General features: G+C 39.1%; 1 long non-coding RNA gene across 8 annotated transcripts; it reads right to left on the reverse strand.

The window, feature by feature from the left end:
• Positions 1 to 8252: 8252 nt before the first annotated feature.
• LOC107609178 (uncharacterized) lies at positions 8253 to 18283 on the reverse strand. Of its 8 annotated transcripts, XR_015902390.1 has the most exons (7): positions 17368 to 18283; positions 17235 to 17282; positions 15982 to 16812; positions 15245 to 15406; positions 15050 to 15128; positions 14838 to 14926; positions 14498 to 14539 (listed from the first exon to the last, which is right to left on the reverse strand). It is a non-coding gene; the product is annotated as an uncharacterized LOC107609178 (long non-coding RNA). The 8 variants fall into 8 exon arrangements; XR_015902388.1 differs by lacking the exon at positions 14498 to 14539 and adding an exon at positions 8253 to 9350 and having other exon boundaries at positions 15050 to 15406; XR_015902391.1 differs by lacking the exon at positions 15050 to 15128.
• Between the last annotated feature and the right edge of the window lie 1603 nt (positions 18284 to 19886).

Below are 19886 nucleotides of genomic sequence, written 5' to 3' on the forward strand. Positions count from 1 at the left end.
CTAGTGTCAAGCAACACTGACAGGGAGGCTGACGCACCAAATCACATAAGCAAGGCAACATTTGGGCGCTCAGTTTGGTTTTCCAACTGAACTTGCCCCTGGGAGGTGCACTTGGGCCAAAATTCACTAAAAATCCAATTTAATTCATTTCTTCACCAAATTTGAAAGTCCATCCAAATTCTAAAATCTAAGAATAGAAAGTGTATAAATAGAAGCTAGTTTGATTTAGTTAGGACCTCTAGACTTTACTTTGAATTTTTCTTTTAGCTTTCATTTTTCATTTTGAGCTTTTACTTTTGAATTGGGATCGTAGAGAATTGGGAAGGAGAATTGATCTCTCTTCTTCCTTGTTCTTGCTTGAGCACTCTTTTATTTTCTTGCTTTGGATCTTGGGTGGAGAATTGAAGAACTTCTGTTTCAATCTCACCTTGAGATCTTGTTTAATCTTTTGCATAATTTAATTTCCATTTCTGTTTACTTTACTGCTTCATCTTCTCTTTAATTCTGCAATTTACTTTTCTTTATTTCTTTTGCAATTGATCTTGTTGGATCAAGGACGGATTTGAGATCTAGACTTGTTTTCTAGTCTCTTCTACTCCTGAGATCTTCAACCTCTTTTAAATTGCTGCAAATTAAGCACAAGTCCTTCTCTGTTAACTTCTCCAAGCATTTTACTCTTCTGTTTGAGATCCATTCCAATTCAATTCATCTTTTGCTTTACTGTTTGATGCAATTTAATTCTGCTTGTTTAAATTCTGCAATCTCAATCCCCAATTCCTTTTGTGATTCAAGCAATTTACATTTCTTGCACTTTAAGCTTTAGTTATTTACATTTCTTGCAATCTAAGTTTTTGTAATTTACCTTACGTGTTCTTTAAGATTCAGCACTTTTACTTTCTTGCTCTTTAATTTACTGCAATTCTTCCCTCTCTCTTTACATTTCAAGCAATTTAGTTTCTGCAATCACAAATCACTCAACCAATACTTGATTTGCTCGACTAAATCAACCACTAAACTAAAATTGCTCAATCCTTCAATCCCTGTGGGATCGACCTCACTCATGTGAGTTATTATTACTTGATGCGACCCGGTACACTTGCCGGTGAGTTTTGTGTTGGATCGTTTTCCACACATCACAAGCGACGCGATCACATGGGGCAAGCGGTCGCGCGACTTGCGCTTAAGGTGGTTGACGCGGTCGCGTTAGCCACGCGGTCGCGTGACCCAATTTGTGCCAGTGGCGCGAGGGTTGCCTCGCACTCGCACAACTCTCTATTCAAATTCATTAAATGCCAAATTCTAGGTGACGCGATCGCGTGGGGCATGCGATCGCGTGAGTGGGCTTCAGAAGGGAACGATGCGGCCGCGTGGGGCACGCGGTCGCGTGAAGCGGATTGCGCGTCCAGCGCCAGTCCAACACCACTCTAGCACAACTTTCAGCTGTGCACCCTTTTTACGTCGAAAATCAGGGCACGCGGTCACGTGGGGCACACGGTCGCGTGGGAGGTCAGTGTGCCCATATGATGCAATCGTGTCAGCGATGCGGTCGTGTGGGACGATTTGTGCCATTGGCACGCCTCCAGCCACGCTCCAGCGTGACTCTCTGTTCGTTTTTATTTTTCTCCCCTCTCCATGCGATGCGGATGCGTCGCTGATGCGGTCGCGTCGCGTGGCAAATTTTTTTCTTTTTAATAAATATGCAGATACAGATGCACGAAAGTACTGATAAAGAGAAGAGTTATTGAATATGAGAAACTAAAAATAAAGAAAAGAACGATCATACCATGGTGGGTTGTCTCCCACCTAGCACTTTGCTTTAACGTCCGTAAGTTGGACGCTCCACTAGCTCAATCTTCTGCTATGTGGGGGTCTTCCAAGAGGAAGATCTCAAGCTCTTTATTCTTCTGTATCTTCTCGCCATGGTATAGCTTCAAACAATGTCCATTAACTTTGATAAGTTCAGAGTGTGAAGGGTGGCTTAGGTGATAAACTCCGTACGGTTCGGCCTTTTCTACTATGTATGGACCTTCCCATCTTGACCTCAATTTGCCTGGCATGAGCCTCAGTCGAGATTTGTAAAGGAGGACTAAATCCCCAGGTTGGAACTCCTTTTTTCTTGATGTTCTGATCATTTACAGCCTTCATCTTTTCCTTGTATAGTTTTGAGTTCTCATAAGCTTCTAGGCGAAGGCTCTCCTGTTCTTGCAGTTGCAACTTCCTTTCAGCTCCGGCTTTCCCAATTTCCATGTTGCACTCCTTGACTGCCCAAAAGGCTTTGTGCTCCACTTCAACTGGAAGATGACAAGCTTTTCCATAAACTAAGCGGAAAGGACTCGTCCCAATGGGTGTTTTATATGCTGTTCTATATGCCCAGAGTGCATCTTGTAGCTTGGTGCTCCAGTCTTTTCTATGGGGTTTGACTATCTTCTGCAAGATACGCTTTATTTCTTTGTTTGACACCTCGGCTTGCCCATTGGTCTGAGGGTGGTATGCTGTTGCAACCTTATGAATTATCCCATGCTTCTTCATTAGTCCTGTTAGTCTCCTGTTACAAAAATGGGTGCCTTGATCGCTTACGATTGCTCGTGGTGATCCAAAGCAACAAATAATGTGGTTTCTCACAAAGGAAATAACAGTGTTAGCATCATCAGTGCGGGTAGGAATTGCTTCCACCCACTTGGAAACGTAATCCACAGCTAACAATATATAAAAAAATCGATTAGAATTTGGAAATGGACCCATGAAGTCAATGCCCCAAACATCAAAGATTTCACAGAAAAGCATAATTTGTTGAGGCATCTCATCCCTCTTGGATATATTACCAAATTTTTGGCATGGGGGGCAAGATTTACAAAACTCAGCAGCGTCTCTAAAAAGAGTAGGCCATCAGAATCCACAGTCCAAGATTTTTCTAGCAGTTCTCTGAGGGCCAAAATGTCCTCCACTCTCAGATGAGTGACAGGCCTCTAAAATGGACTGGAATTCTGATTGAGACACACAACGTCTAATTACCTGATCAGCGCCACATCTCCATAAATATGGGTCATCCCATATATAATATTTAGACTCGCTTTTCAGCTTGTCTCTTTGGTGCTTAGAAAAGTTTGGAGGAAATGTGCGGCTAACTAGATAATTAGCTACAGGTGCATACCAAGGGGATACTTCAGATACTGCTTGCAAGTTATCAAATGAAAAATTATCATCTATAGGAGTAGAATCATCCTTAATGTGCTCAAGGCGACTCAAGTGGTCTGCCACTAAATTCTGGTTACCACTCCTATCCTTTATTTCTAAATCAAATTCTTGTAATAGCAGTATCCAACGTATAAGTCTTGGTTTGGACTCCTTTTGGCTAATAGATACTTTAAAGCTGCATGGTCCGAATACACTACTACTCTAGTACCAAGTAAATAAGCTCGGAATTTATCCAGAGCAAAAACAATAGCAAGAAGCTCTTTCTCAGTAGTAGTATAATTGGACTGGGCAGTGTCTAAGGTTTTAGACGCATAAGCAATAACAAAAGGGTCCTTACCTTCGCGCTGAGCTAGCGCTGCTCCTACTGCATGGTTGGAAGCATCGCACATGATTTCAAACGGCTGGCTCCAGTCTGGTCCTCTTACAATTGGAGCTTGAGTCAGTGCGGTCTTCAGCTTATCAAACGCTTGCTTGCAATCTTCACTGAACTCGAACTCAATATCCTTCTGTAGTAGTCTGGATAAGGGAAGTGCTACCTTACTGAAGTCCTTTATGAATCTCCTGTAAAAACCTACATGGCCAAGGAACGAACGAATTTCCCTCACAGAAGAGGGGTAAGGTAAAATAGAAATAACATTCACCTTTGCTGGGTCTACAGAAATGCCAGTATTAGATACCACATGTCCTAGTACAATCCCTTGTTTTACCATAAAATGACATTTTTCAAAATTCAATACAAGGTTTGTATTAACACATCTATCTAATACTCTAGATAATCCATCTAAGCAAAGGCTAAAAGAATCACCATAAACGCTAAAATCATCCATAAAAACCTCCATACAGTCCTCAATAAGATCAGAGAAAAGACTCATCATGCACCTTTGGAAAGTAGCTGATGCATTGCACAAGCCAAAGGGCATTCGTTTGTAAGCATAAGTCCCAAAAGGAGATGTAAAAGTGGTCTTTTCTTGATCCTCAGGAGCTATATGAATCTGGAAATAACCTGTGTAACCATCTAAAAAGCAATAATGTGATTTACCTGACAGGCGATCCAACATTTGATCAATAAATGGAATTGGGTAGCGATCCTTACGGGTTGCTTGGTTGAGATGCCTGTAATCAATGCAGACTCTCCAAGCATTCTGAACTCTAGTTGCTATGAGCTCTCCATGCTCATTCTTCACTGTAGTGACTCCAGACTTCTTGGGCACCACTTGTATTGGGATAACCCATTCACTGTCTGAAATGGGATAGATGATACCTACTTCCAATAGTCTAGTCACTTCCTTTTTGACAACTTCCAAGATAATGGGATTCAATCTCCTTTGGGGTTGACGGACAGGTCTTGCTCCCTCTTCTAAAAATATTCTATGCTCGCATACTTGAGGGTTGATGCCTACTATGTCTGCCAAACTCCACCCAATTGCCTTCTTGTGCTTCCTCAGTATATCAAGTAACTACTCTTCTTGTTGAGAAGTAAGTTCCCTTGCAATGATAACCGGAAACTTCTGCTCATCTTCAAGATAAGCATATTTAAGATGTGGAGGGAGGGGTTTCAACTCTAACTTCTGATCATGGGAAGGCTCTGGATTATCTGGAGCTTGTGAAAATGGTGAAGTGCCCTTATTGTCAGTTAAGAGGGTCTCCACACTTGGACCTTGTCCAATGTGCCTCTCTTCTAATTCTTCCTTGTGAACTGCAGCTACAGTTTCATCTATGACATCACACTGGAAGATAGAATGATCTTCTGGAGGGTTGTTTATGACTCCATTCAGATTGAAGATTACTGTGCGGCTATCTATTTCAAAAGAGTATGTTCCTGAAAAAGCATCCAATTTGAATTTTGATGTCTTCAGGAATGGTCTTCCAAGTAGGATTGATAATGGCTTATCCGAGTCATTATGGGGCATTTCCAAGATATAAAAATCAGTGGGAAATGTAAGCCCTTTAATGTTCACTAAAACATCTTCAGCAACTCCAGCCACTGTAATAATGCTTTTATCTGCTAACACAAAACGAGCTACCGACCTTTTTAAGGGAGGGAGCCTCAAAATATCATATATGGACAAAGGCATTATACTGACACATGCTCCTAAATCACACATGCAATCATAAATTACTACTCCACCAATAGTACAACTAACTATACAAGGACCTGGGTCACTACACTTTTCAGGTAATCCTCCCATTAAAGCAGATATGGAACTACCTAAAGGAATAGTTTCTAATCATTAATTTTGTCTTTATGTATACATAAATCTTTTAGAAACTTTGCATATTTAGGTACTTGTTGAATAACATCAAAAAGAGGAACGGTTACCTCAACCTTTTTGAATATTTCTACCATTTTGGGATCAGGTTCCAGCTGCTTCCTGGGCTTCCTTGTAAGTTGTGGAAATGGAATAGGAGTAGTGTTTTCTGCAGTGTCTGCGCCTCTCAGTGCTTCCTCTTGTGGTTGGACTTCTTCTTTTTCAGCTGTGTCCTGTATGTCTTCTTCCTCTTCAACATCTTCTATTTCTACTACCTCTTCAGCTGAGGCGTGTTCTGGTGAGCTTGGCTCCTCCTGATTCCTCTCCTGCAGTGTGGTTCCGGACCTCAGGGTGATGGCATTAATGCCTCCCTTTGGATTGGGTAATGGTTGAGAGGGGATTCCAGTGGAGCTTGAAGGTTGGTTACTGGAATTTTGAATTGATCCAATCTGTGAAACAAAAGCTTGCAAAGTAGAGGTCAGACCATTCAGACTGGCATTAATGTTATTCATAATGTTATTTTCCATGATCTGTTACCTTCGCTCAAAAGATTGTAGTAACTCTTCATTAGGAGATAAAGAAGAATGAGTAAATTGAGAGGTCTGCTGTTGGGTATTCTGTGGCCCTTGGGATTGCCTCAGGTGAGGTGCTCTATAAGGTTGGTTCTGCTGCCTGTTGTTATTATTATTCCACCTCTGATTTCCCTGATTATCTCTGCCTCCTCTGTTATTGTTGTCCCTCCAATTTTGGTTAGAATTGTCCTGCCATCCATGGCTGTAGTTGCCACCTTGATTGTACCCTTGGTTGGGGCGGTCGTAGAAATTATGAGTGGCTGCCACGGTGTTATCTTCCTGCTGGAGCTGCGGACACTCATCAGTATAATGGCTATAATCTGCACAGATTCTGCAGACTCTCTATGGGACTAACTGTTGGCCTTGCTGTGGTGAAGGAGGTTGAGCTTGCTGAACTTGTTGTTGATTTAATTGCATTTGCTTCAGCAAGTTGGTCATTTCACAGATACTATGAGTTAGAGCAGCAGTCTCTCTGCTAGAGGATACTTCTGCAACGGCTTTTGAATGGCCTTGCTTCTTTCTATGGTTCCTAGTAGATTTAGCTAAGTTGCTGATCAATTGCCATGCCTCATCAGTGGTCTTGTACTTCTTTATAGACCCATTGCTAGCACTTTCCAATATGGTCTTATCTTGGGGCCGCATACCCTGTGTGATGTAGCTGAGCAACACTATCTTGTCAATCATGTGGTGGGGGCATACTTCCAGAAGATTATTGAAGCGCTCCCAATATTCAAAGAGAGTCTCGTTGTCATCTTGAACAATTGTGGAAATGTCTTTCCTCAGTTTATCAGTAACTTCAGATGGAAAGAATTTCTCCAAAAACTCTTTTTTGAGCGTATCCCAGTTGGATATATTTGCTAGGGGTTGAGTGTAGTACCACTCTCTTGCCTTTCCCTCAAGAGAAAACGGGAAAGCTTTCAGCAAAATTGAAGTTTCATCTGTACCATCTCACCTGACAGTAGAACAGGCTGCCTGGAAATCTCTCAGGTGCTTGTTGGGCTCTTGAGCAGGTAAGCCATGAAACTTGGGCATCAAATTGAGCAGTGCGGTCTTTATTTCAAAATCTGTAGCCACCGCTGGGTGATGTGCTTGAAATGGTTGCATTGTAAAATCAGGGGCTCCTTCCTCCTGGATGGTAACTCTCCTAGCTGCCATCTCGTCTGCACGTGAATCAACCGAATCAGTAGAACGGGAGTTGGTTTCTTCCTCAAGTTCACTTTCAGATCCACCCTCAGAGAGGACTAACCGACGCCGAGCTCGCCTTATTCGTAAAATAGTCCTTTCAATTTCAGGATCGAATATTAGCAAGCGCGGATTAGGAAGTGAACGCGTCATTTGACGAAAGAAACAGGCAGCTCATAGTAGCAAAATAAAATAAAATGCAAATAAATAAATTCTAATTAATAACTTTAGCACTCTATTGCAACTCTCCGGCAACGGCGCCAAAAATTGATGGTGTGCAGAAATTGGCAAATTAAAAATTGTTAAAACATTTACGTTGTAAGTATAGTTCTTAACTTGCCAGAAATCTGCTCCTCAATTTAGAAAGGTGTCACAGAAAATTGAATTTAAAATACTGGGAGTATGAATCCCAGGTCGTCTCCCAACGAGTCGCAGAAAAGTGTGCTATTTTATTAATCAGAGGTTTTCAAAAAAGGTTTGAATTGGGCAAACAGGAAATTAAATTGGTAAATTTGAATAATGTAAATAAAAGCCTTGACTGGGAATTGATTAGTTGGAATCCCTATTATTGTTGGAATGAATTTCAGGATTAATTGACAATTAAAGGTTATCTTGTTTAGTTATCCTTCGCTAGGTGAAGGAAAGTCAAACAAGTTGGAATGCTATGTCCGTTCACAAGTTGCAATCCACTTAATAAAAAGGGATTGGTGTTAGTGATTAGGAGGCAATCCAACCATAAACCCAATTGCAATTTTTCTTTCAAGCCTTCCAACTCAAGGGTTCCTTTCAATCAATCCCCCATCAAGTTAGGGAACTACTCGCTCATTGTGAATGTAAAATTCATAGCATATAAAAAGGAATTAAAGAAAGACATTGTAAATAAAGTTAAAATAGTCAATTAAAAATAAAAGTGATCCTTGTATTAAATAATCCTAAGAATATTCCAATAGTAAAATTAAACAAAGCAAGGAACATGGAAGATTAAACCAAGTAAAGAAAACGAACTAGAATGACGAAGTCTTGATGAGGTAATAACTCTTCTCAGTGTCCCAATGCCAAAAAAGTAAGAGAAAACTAAAATCCTAAGAACTATGAATGTGTAGAGAGAAAACCTAGAGGAGGAGCAAAACTAGATCTAAAACTAAATACTGTGTAGAATGAATGTTGTCTTTGGTTTCTGCATGATCTCTGGCTCTAGTCTGCTGTTCCGGGCCAAAAACTGTGTCAAAATAGGGCCCAAAATCGCGCCCAGCGAATCTGTAAATTATGAAGATCGCGCAGGTCACGCGATCACGTCGCTCATGCGGACGCGTCATTCGCGTTTCTGCTTTGCCACGCGGACGCGTCGTCTACGCCTCCGTGTCGCTCGTACTTTTCCATTTCGCGCGGTTGCGTCATCTATGCAGCCGCGTCACTGCGATTTGATCTTCTCCGCGCGGTTGCGTCGCCCATGCGGCCGCGTCGCTTCTCGCTGGTCATCTCCTCAATTTCTTGTGTTCCTTCTATTTTTGCTAGCTTCCTTTCCAATCTCCAACTCATTCTTACCCTATAAAGCCTGAAATGCTTAACACACAGATCACGGCATCGAATGGAATAAAGGAGAAGTAAAATGTACAATTAAAAGTCTCTAGGAAGCAGTTTTCACTCATGTAATAATTTCAGAAAAGAAATATAATTGCATGCTATTTTAATGAATAAGTGGGTCAGGATCATGATAAAACCACACAATTAAACACAATATAAACCATAAAATAGTGGTTTATCAGGGACCACTTGCTTCGTAGGGTCTACCTCTAACTTGGAGTGGGCATAACCATTTTTGTGTGAATCTCCCTTGAGTCTCTGCTATCCCCTGGCTCTAGTCTGTGTTTCTGGGCGGAAAAATGGGTCGAAACTCGGCCTGAAATCGCCCCAAGCATTTTCTGTGTTTTCTGCATGTCGCGCATGTCAGGCGTACGCGTCAGTCACGCGTACGCGTCGATGGTCTTCTTCGCGTGTCACGCATACGCATCAGGTACGCGCTCGCGTCGCCATGGACAGCTCAGAATCACGCGTACGTGACAGGCACGCATACGCGTCGCTCCTCGCTGGTCAGCTCCTTGGTTTCTTCTCTTTCTCTGCAGAAACTCCATCAAATCCATCCGAATGTTACCTAAAATAAACAAAAATACACAAGACTCAAAGTAGCATCCATAGTGGCTAAAAGATAATGAATTCATGATTAAACTCAACAAATTACATGCAAATTTACTAGGAAAAGATAGAAAAGATGCTCACGCATCAGTAGGCAACAAGTGAAGATGCTATTAACTGATGCAAAGTTCTACATTTGGGAGGAACCATACCTTTTTAAGAGGTATTCCGATGGTATCATCCAGAGATGTGTCCCAGATGAAGAAAAATAGCAGATTCTTTGGCACTGTCATGGTTCTGAATATGGAGGCCACTTTGGTGGTAAAAAGACAGCTACAAAGGTCCTTCAGAGCGGGTTTTACTGGCCGAATCTCTTCAGAGACTCAAGAGCATCTGTGAAGCACTGTGACAGATGTGAAAAAGTCACAAATCTCCCTGCCAACCATGAAATGCCACAGAAGGGAATTCTTGAGGTTGAGTTATTTGGTGTGTGGGGTATTGATTTCATGGGACCTTTCCCACCCTCACATTCAAACAACTATATTCTAGTGGTAGTAGACTATGTGTCCAAATGGGTGGAAGTTGTGGCTCTGCCTACTAATGATGCCAAGGTGGTAATGAGTTTTCTTCAGAGATATATCTTTAGCCGGTTTGGTGTCCCAAGGACACTCATTAGTGACGGTGGAAGCCACTTCTGTAACAGACAGCTGGACTCTCTTCTGCAGAGATATGGAGTCCATCATAAAGTGGTAACCCCCTATCACCCTCAGACAAGTGGACAGGTTGAAGTTTCCAACAGGAAACTCAAGCGGATTCTAGAGAAGACCGTCAGTGTTTCAAAAAAGGACAGGTCTAGGAAGCTTGATGATGCTCTCTGGGCATACCGGACAGCTTACAAGACTCCTATTGGCATGTCCCCTTGTCAATTGGTCTATGGCAAAGTCTGTCACTTGCCAGTTGAGTTAGAGCATAAAGCTTACTGGGCAATCCGATATCTGAATCTTGATTCAGAAGCTATAGGAATCAAGCGAATGCTTCAGTTGAATGAGCTTGATGAATTCAGATATTCAGCTTATGAGAATGCCAAGCTCTATAAGGAGAGAACCAAGTTACTGCATGACAAGAAGATTGCCATCAGAGTCTTTGAGCCAGGACAGAGAGTGCTTCTGTATAATTAAAGGCTCAAACTCTTTCCCGGGAAGCTGAAATCCCAGTGGTCAAGACCGTTTGTGGTTACTAGAGCTTCACCATATGGTTATGTAGAAATACAGGAAGAGAATTCTGACAGGAAATTTACAGTAAATGGCCAGAGGTTGAAGCACTATCTTGGAGGTGAGATCGATCGCCAGAGGTCCGCTCATCTACTGAATTAGCAGAACTGACCGTCAAACTATTGATGTTAAAGAAGCACTTGTCGGGAGGCAACCCGATAATTTCGTATCCTTAGTTATTTTTTGTAGTAGTAGTTTTCTTACTTGTTTGATTTTTATGGAGTTTTTACTATTTTTCTGATCATGCAGCTATTTCATAACAGGAACCGAACACTTCAGGCGACACACACATAATTCAAAAAAAACGAGCACACGACGCGCAAGAGTCACTGACCCGTACGCGTCATACGTGTGTGCATGAAAAATAAACTTGGCCAGAGAGTTGAGCAGGAGTGGGGCTAGAACTATGCTGGGCGCATAAGCTGCATCACGCATGCGCGACGTTTGCGCAAATGGTCACCCACGCGTGTGCGTCCTTGACACGTACGCGTGACCCTGAAAATCGGCGTCAATGAGTGTTTGGGCAGAGAGTTGTGATGGCTTAGGGCTGGAAGTGTGCTAGACGCACAAAGTTGATCACGCGTACGCGTCCCTGACGCGTGCGCGTCCTTTCCCCAAATGGCCATCCACGCGTGCGCGTACATGACGCGCACGCGTCATTTGAAAATGTTGATTTCTAACCCATGCGAGCAGAGAGTTATGGGTGCGCGTGGCCACCTTTGCGCGATTCGCACAAACCAAATCCACGCATACGCATGCCAGACGCGTACGTGTCACTTGAAATCCGCGCGATCCACGCGTACGCGTGCCTTACGCGTACGCGTCGCATGCGACGCCTAAATTAAACCCCTCAGCACCTGATTTCAAATCATCCACCCCCCAATCCTAATTCTCTCTTATTCTTTTATCCTTTTATTCTTCTTTCCTCATAATATTTGTTTTTGTTTTCAGTTCTTCTTTGCTTGAGGACAAGCAAACCTTTAAGTTTGGTGTTGTCGCTACACTTATGGCTTCTCTATTTATTTTAATAGCACCAAAGGAAGATGAATGTTCTTCATGGAGGAATGAGATGGCCACCAGCATAACTAAGGTGGTTGAGTTCCTTTCATTCTACTTCTCTTCCATTCTTTTTTTGTTGTTTTCAATTTTCTGTTGTTTTTCCTGCATGATCATTAGTACTTTCAGTTCTTAGAATTAGTTTTATTCTGTTATTTGTCTCATGTATCGTTCACTGAACTTGAATCTAAAAAGAAAAAGAAAAAGAAGTGATATATTGCATGAGAATTTAAGTGTAATTTCTAGAAAAGTCTCATTTATTCAAATGTGGTGGTATTTTCTGTGATTCGGAATGCATCAAATGAACAGTGCATATTTAAATTTGAATCAAAGAATGTTGATGTACAAGGAACAGGGATCTAGAGAATTATTATGACTTCTCTGAAATAAGTAAAAGTTTAATCCTTGAAGCAAAAGAAACAGCATTGAAAAAAAAAACCAGGTCCAAGGCTCTGAGCATCAATGACTAGGGAGGTCAGACATGATTAAAAGCTCAAAGAGTTGTTTCCCTAGTTACATGCTTGTGGTGTTCTTGTGTCAAGTAATCCTTGAGACAAAACATTTAGAGTCAAGATCAATTGCAATCAACAAGAGTATGCCAAAGGCTTTGAGCACCACTGTCTGGAAGTAAGTGAAAGAAAAATTAGAACTTCAAAAGAGTTCCCCAGTTAAGTGCTTGTGGTGTTTCTGTGTCAAGTAAAACTTGAGACAAAACATTTAAAGTCACGGCTAGGCTCAAGGTGAAAAGCAACAAAGAAAAGAAAAATTGCTGTGTTCAAGGATTAAATTGAGGTACAAAAGATTAGAGAATTCATAATATTATCCGGATTCTAATTCCGAATGACAGTAACATTCTTCTTATTCAAAGGAGAGTGAGATGCCAAAACTATTCAAGATTGCAGTTGTAAACCCCACTATAAGAAGAGACATGAGCTTAATCGAACTCTCATTTTCATGCAAATTCACATTCTAAGCTTATATTAGTTTAGTTGCTTGAGGACAAGCAACAATTCAAGTTTGGTGTTGTGATGCGTGAGCATCTTTCCTATCTTTTCCTAGTGAATTTGCATTTAATTTGTTAAGTTTTATCAAGAATTAATTATCTTTTAGCCACTATGGATGCTACTTTGAGTATTGTGCATTTCTGTTTATTTAAGGTAGCATTCGGATGGATTTGATGGAGTTTCTGCAGAGAAAGAGAAGAAACCAAGGAGCTGACCAGCGAGGAGCAACGCGTGCGCGTGCCTAACACGTATGCATGATTTGGAGATCTCCATGGCAACGCGTGCGCATACCTGACTTGTACGTGTGAAAAGCGAAATTGCTCAGCGACACGTGCCCATACCAGACACATACGTGTGACACGCGAAGAAGACCATCGACGCGTACGCGTGACTGACGCGTACGCGTGACTGACGCGTACGCGTGACATGCGTGACATGCAGAATTCACAGAAAATGCTGAGGGCGATTTCAAGCCAAGTTTCGACCCAGTTTTTGGCCCAAAAACACAGACTAGAGCCAGGGAATAGCAGAGACTCAAGGTGGATTCACACAAGAGTGGTTATGCCCACTCCAAGTTAGGCGTGGACTCTACGAAGCAAGTGGGCCCCATCCATCAATTGAAGACATGCTGATTGCTTTAATTAATTCTGATTAAAACTTTAATTTTAAAATAGGAAAAGATATTATTTTAGTTTTAGAAGATAGATTTTAAATTAATTAGGATTAGATATAAAAATGGATTCCAACAGGGGATTCCAACACAACATTATTCCACTCAAACTACAAATATACATTTTATCAGAATCCTTATTCTCTTTGCCATGAGCAACTAATCCTCCACTGTTAAGGTTAGGAGCTCTTTCTATTGTATGGATTGATTTTATTATTTTTCTATTTTAATTCATGTATTGATTTATATTTAAGAATTATTTTCGTTCTTTATTTTATGAATTTGGGTGGAACGGAAGTATGACCCTCTTTCTAATTGAGTTCTTGTATAACTTGGAAAAGCTCTTTACTTGAACAACAGCTTGAAAACAACTTCTCTTAAATTTCTAGTTTATCTGAATGTAGTGGGATACGTGGCATATAATCCTTTTATATTTGGGTAATTAGGATTTCTGTGGCATATAACTAGAATTGAACTTCACCCCCTAATTGGAATTAATTGACCAAGGAATTGACTGTTGATGAATTTTAGAGGAGACTAGGAAGGTCTAAAGAATTAGGGTCTAGTCACATATAGTTTGCCATGAATTAAATCTTACATGATTAAAATAAATTAATAAGAAAAGTCAATCCGGAAAATAGATAACTCTGAAGCCTTAACTGTTTCTCCATACTTTATTCCCAATGTATTTACTTGCCTTTCTTTAATATTCTTTATATTGTTTAATGTCTTTAAACTCTCAAGTACTACTTTCTGTTTGCCTAAATAAGTAAATTAATCAACCACTGTTGCTTAGTCCTTCAATCCTCGTGGGATCGACCCTCACTCACCTGAGGTATTACTTGGTACGACCCGGTGCACTTGCCGGTTAGTTTGTGGGTTATAAATACTGCACCATTAGTTTCTTTAATCTTTTGTTCTTTGATTGCAAAACCCCTTTTGCCCCTTTTAACAACCGAAAGCGTAACATTTCATTTGCATTCCTAGGGAGAACGACCCGGGAGCTAAATACTCTCGATTATAATTTGTTTTGTATTATGATAACATTTGATTGATGGTTAATTTGTTGGGATAGGGCTATACTCACAACGCCACTACTATTTTGATGGAAAATTCCTAACCTATGCAATTTGGCTCTCGTCAGGCATTAAACGGAAAACCGCTGTGAGAAACAACAGCTATCTCTTTCTCTTTACGATTCCATAACCTACACCAAATACAGGGCAAAAATGTCATATATTTAGTTCTAGTCTACCTATAGCTAAAGATCCACTTTTTTTGGTCTAAACTACTAGTATACATCTGAGAGTATTGACAATTATTACAGTAAGTGCAAAATGGTAAACATTTGGTGATCCAACCAATTATAAAACGTTCAGCTTAATGCACAAACATAGTAATATGAAGCTTCTAATGTAGTTTTGCGTTCCCTAATTTTGTATATAGAGATTCTTCTTTTGGTCATATATGTTGACATGGAACATTGATTACTTAATAGCACTCACCATTCAAAAAACTTCAGTCCCCTGGCAACAACTTCTTCATTCGTCTCTCTAATGTCAGGTTTCCACAAAATGTCCTCATCACTTTCTATCTAAATTACCAAACATGAATTTCAGTCAACTAATCAAATTTCAACCAACATATTGCAAGAAGTGTCTCCTAACAAAATTTAGTACACGCTAGTCCATAACATCAGCCAAACAAAATAAATCACCTAACAGTGAAAAATCAATAGCTGAAAACATATTCCGATACTCAGTGATGCTTCTTCTCTTATCACAAGGATGAACTCCCTGAGTTACAAGAATGAAGCACAGAAGCGTTACACAAAAACTACATGAAATTAAAGAAGGGGAGGTAAAAGTATATTGCAGGTTCAATGTGTAATAAATGTCCTCTCATTACATACCAAATGTCTCGACACTGCTCTATTGCTATAAATGGTGGGCAATTCAGACTAGAAATTGCAGGACGACCACTATCTCCAACATTATCATTCATCAGAGGAGGCGCAGTAATCCCATCAGTATATGCTTTACCACCAAAACCCCCAATTGTTGTTTGCATGGTCCTGCAAATATCACTTTGTACTTGAGGTATACCCTCACTAAGGAAAGAAAGAGAAAAAGACTCTGGTTTGTTTACTAATATGCAAAGCATTTTTTCTGTGGAACAATCAGAACAACTCTAAGAAAATACTTGTCTACAATATATACTGCATGCTAAAAGGACATAATCCAAATTAAAGAACATTACTTAGTATCAATATATAGGTAGGAATTACCTGTTCACAAAATACCATTTGATGGTTTTCTAATGATTCTCCCATTTTCAACCTTATTTATAGAACATTATCAAATTTTAACAAAAACTTGACAGTTGCAACATTTTTGTACAATAGCTAAAATTGTAGATTTGAAAAAAGATCCAGTTGCTGTTTTGTAGTGGACTTCCCATATACTTATATCAAATCACATCTTTGCTCAACTAATATTGGTAGCAATCAAATTATCTTGTATTGTTCAGTTAATCTTTAAGACCTCGCTCACGCATAACATAAAATTTTAATGGGATGAGGTAACAGATCTTGACACAATGAGATTAGTTCAATCCTGAAGTGAATTCTAAATTAAATAGAAGATATACCTTAACAAGGGGAAACAATGACTAGTTCAATTCCATTAGAAACATCGCTTGTCTTAACATGCTTTCGCAGGTTGTCAACCTATCACATAACCAAAAATATTCTGCTATGATATTTAAAGAACAACCAGTTAAACTGGGTAAAGAACTAGCCACTAGCCAGAGAGAGATCTATGCTAATTTACATAGTCAGTGTCACTTTACTTCAATACCACGGTAGAAAACAAAGACTAGTCTCTTATCTCTAGTCAAAGTCCACTCTTATAGATAACCAATTACAGTGGCAATCTCAGCATCACTTTTAAAATGCTCTAACAATCTGGTGTATACAACAATCTTACCATCAGGTAGCCAAAAGGCATTGACATTTGACTCATTGACAACAAGCACCTCCCAATTCAGTCCATCGAGATGCGAGGTAGCTGGCTCTTTCTTTCTACTTTTCTGAACCCAACCGTCATCAAGTATTTCATCTTCCTTGTGCCAACCACTCTCTGCCTTACAATAAGCACTAGAATTAGTCAAAGATTTCAAGTCCTTGGATCCCATCACTGCTCGAGAATCCCTGATATATCCCATGAACAAATTTGAGCCCTGGTACGAGAAGAAACTGAGAAAACCATAATGGAATCAGAAACCATAGCTAGATTCTCTTTTTATTTCTTTTTCCAATGTGTTACCTTCTTCACTATAGTGACAGCCGTGCTCCCACTACAAAAGCTGTCCAAATTCAGAGCTCTTTGTCCATAGACTTATATGCCTTCATGAAAGCCTTTCTCCATGTTGAATTCAGTTTATCCTCGGCTGATAAATTAATATGGACCAAGAAACAAGCTGAGCAGCACTCAGCAACAACAAACCAAGAAAAATTAATGAAACAGTAACACTTTCACAGCATCTATTTTGGACAATGAAAAAATACAATAAACAGCAATCATAAGTCCAGAATTTAACACCAAAACAGCACAATAAACAAAACCAGGCAGCCCTAAATCAGGCAGCTCAGACTATACACTCAACATTAAGAAAGATAAGAACAACCCAAAATCAGGCAGCTCAGAAAATTCTAACCATAACCACAACCAGCCCTTCTCACGTATCACATATGTACAAGTACAATTTACAACTTCAAGCAGATGAACACGAAGAGTGAGATTCCCACAAAATTTAAAACGATCACAGCAAAATAATACTTAAAATCTCAATTTAAGAAACATAATAAAAATAGTAACAAGTTATCATGGAAATGCTCTAACCTTACTTTCAGCTTTGACATCCATATTCGACGTAGCGGGGCTCCCCAACTGGACCATTTCACCACAAAGAAATCACTCATTTAAATTTTTGAAGACTAAAAAAATGCAAATACTCATTGAAACCAAACTGTACCATCACTCCAATTGTTCACAATAGGTGATTCAACAGCTAGGGTTCCTAAATTCGACCCCTTCAGAGGTTTATCTGAACTCTTCATCATGCCGTGCTGTGACTCAGTTTCGTAAGGCGATTCGCTAGCTCGTTCTTCTACCTCTGATGCCTTCCCTTGTTGTCCTTGTTCGTTTCCACCTTCGCCGCCTTCTGAATCCTTCTCTTTCAGGAGAAGCTCCGGCGCTCCCTCCGTGACAGCTCCGGCACTCCCTCCGTGACAGACGGTGAGCGCCAAGGGAGTCACCATCAAATCCTCAAAATGGCACAGCGAGGGTGGAGATCTGAGCTCTTCTCCTCAAATCCTCAAAATGGCGCAGCGAGGGGAGATTGCCATAAATCGATGAGAGTGACGGTGTAAGAGTTGAGAGTGAGAGAGTCTCGATGAGGGGTGAAAATCTGTTGGCAAAGTTTTAGGTTACTGGATTTGGGGCGGGTTATTAGGGTTTTTTTTTTAAATCTTTTGGCCACGCTTTTAAAGCGTGCCAAAAGAGCATCAGAATATGGCCACGCTTTAAAAGCGTGGCAAAAGAACACCAGGATATGGCCACGCTTTATAAATGCTACTGTAGTGAAACCCTATTGCCACGCTTTCAAAACGTCTCTGTTTTTGTCTATGGCCACGCTTTTGAAGCGTGGCAGAAAAAAACGTGGCCGTATCTCTATTCAACTGCCACCCTTACAAAAGCGTGGCCATTGACCCTTTTCGCCACGCTTTTGAAGCGTGGCAAAAAAAACGAGGCTGAAAGGCTGAATCTATATTCAATTGCCACCCTCACAAAAGCATGGCAAAAAAAAAGCATGGCCATAGGCCTTTTTTCTTGTAGTGACTAGAAGCAAACTCTACTCTTATATATACTAATAACCTTGAGACATTAGAAAGCTGAGTACGTACCACAAAGAACTAGGAGGCTGAATACGTATCACACTACACACAAACACAGTTCTTATCAACTGAAATAACTAACGCCAACTAAATATAGTAACCAATTACAATAAGCCTAAGTTATATCCTTTTCAAATATTATAATAATTACAACTTATAATAATTTATTATTATTTATTAAACATTAAATATTATTATTTATTAAAAATTAATTTATTATTTATACTTTTTTATTATTTTCAGAAGATAATAAAAAATAAAAAATTATAATTATTTATTAATTATAATAATAGAAAAATACAATAATAATGATCATTACAATTATTTAACTTATATAATATAATATTAAAATTAAAAGTATTTTAAAAAATAATATCTAAAAATATATTTTACTTTCTTATAGAAAATATAATTATTAAAATATTAATATTATTTATTATTTATAATAATTAGAAATTAAAATAATATTGCTAAATACAACTATTTAAGTTGAAATAATATAATATTATAATAAAAATGATCCCAAAAAAATAAAAATCCAAATCATATTTTTCATTATTTTCAGAAAATAATTAATGATTAAAAAATTATAATTATTTGTTAATTACGCTAATAGTAAATTATAATAATATAACGAACATTACAAGTATTTAATTTATAAAAATATAATATTATTATTAAAAGTATTTTAAAAAATAATATCCAAAAAAGTTTAATTTCTTACAGAAAATATAATTATTAAAATATTAATATTATTTATTAATTATAAAATAATAATTACAAATTAAAATAATATTGTTAAAGACAACTATGTTGGTTAAGATAATAAGATATTATGATAAAAATTATCCCAAAGAAAGTAAAATATATTTTTTAATATTTTCAAAAAATAATTAATAACCAAAAATTCTAATTATTTATTATTTATAATATTTGCAAGTTATAATAATTTAAAGATTATTATCGTTCTCTTTTAATAAGGGTAAACTACCATTTCTACCCACGAAAGTTGAAAACGCTGACATATCTACCCATAGAAAAAGGAAATTACCATTTGTACCCATGAAATATGGGTTCCGCACAACAAAATTATCCAAACACTAAAAAATTACCTAAATTTTTTAAATTACCCTTATCATCATCTGCATCATCTACCCCTCATTCTCTCCTTCCCTGTCTCGCTCTCGCCTGAGCCAAACTCTGAGTTCAAAGGCACCACCACCTCATTTCCTTCATCACTACCATCACCACCACCACCATTATACCTCCATGATCATCTTCTTCACATAAAGCAACAACAGCAACAACAATAGAAAAGAGAACCAGAACATCTCCTTTCTTCTTTCAACCCTAAGAAAGATGAAGGCGGAATGTCAGCAGAGTCAAGAAAGGATAGAAGAGAAATTGAATGTCTTTCTTTTGTCCCATAAGCTATAAGCTACTCGACTACCAGGAGTGGAGAGAAAGAGATCACATTCTATCCTAGGGCTAGGGAGAGAGAGATTCCAGCCTTCTTCCGCAACAAACAATCGAGCAAAAGGCCTGGCTGTGCGCGAAGAAGGACTTCGGCCATTAGTGAAACTGCTTTCACGAGTTG

Source organism: Arachis ipaensis, chromosome B1, assembly GCF_059453495.1.
Source record: "Arachis ipaensis isolate K30076 ecotype BB chromosome B1, ASM5945349v1, whole genome shotgun sequence".
Lineage (NCBI taxonomy): Eukaryota > Viridiplantae > Streptophyta > Magnoliopsida > Fabales > Fabaceae > Arachis > Arachis ipaensis.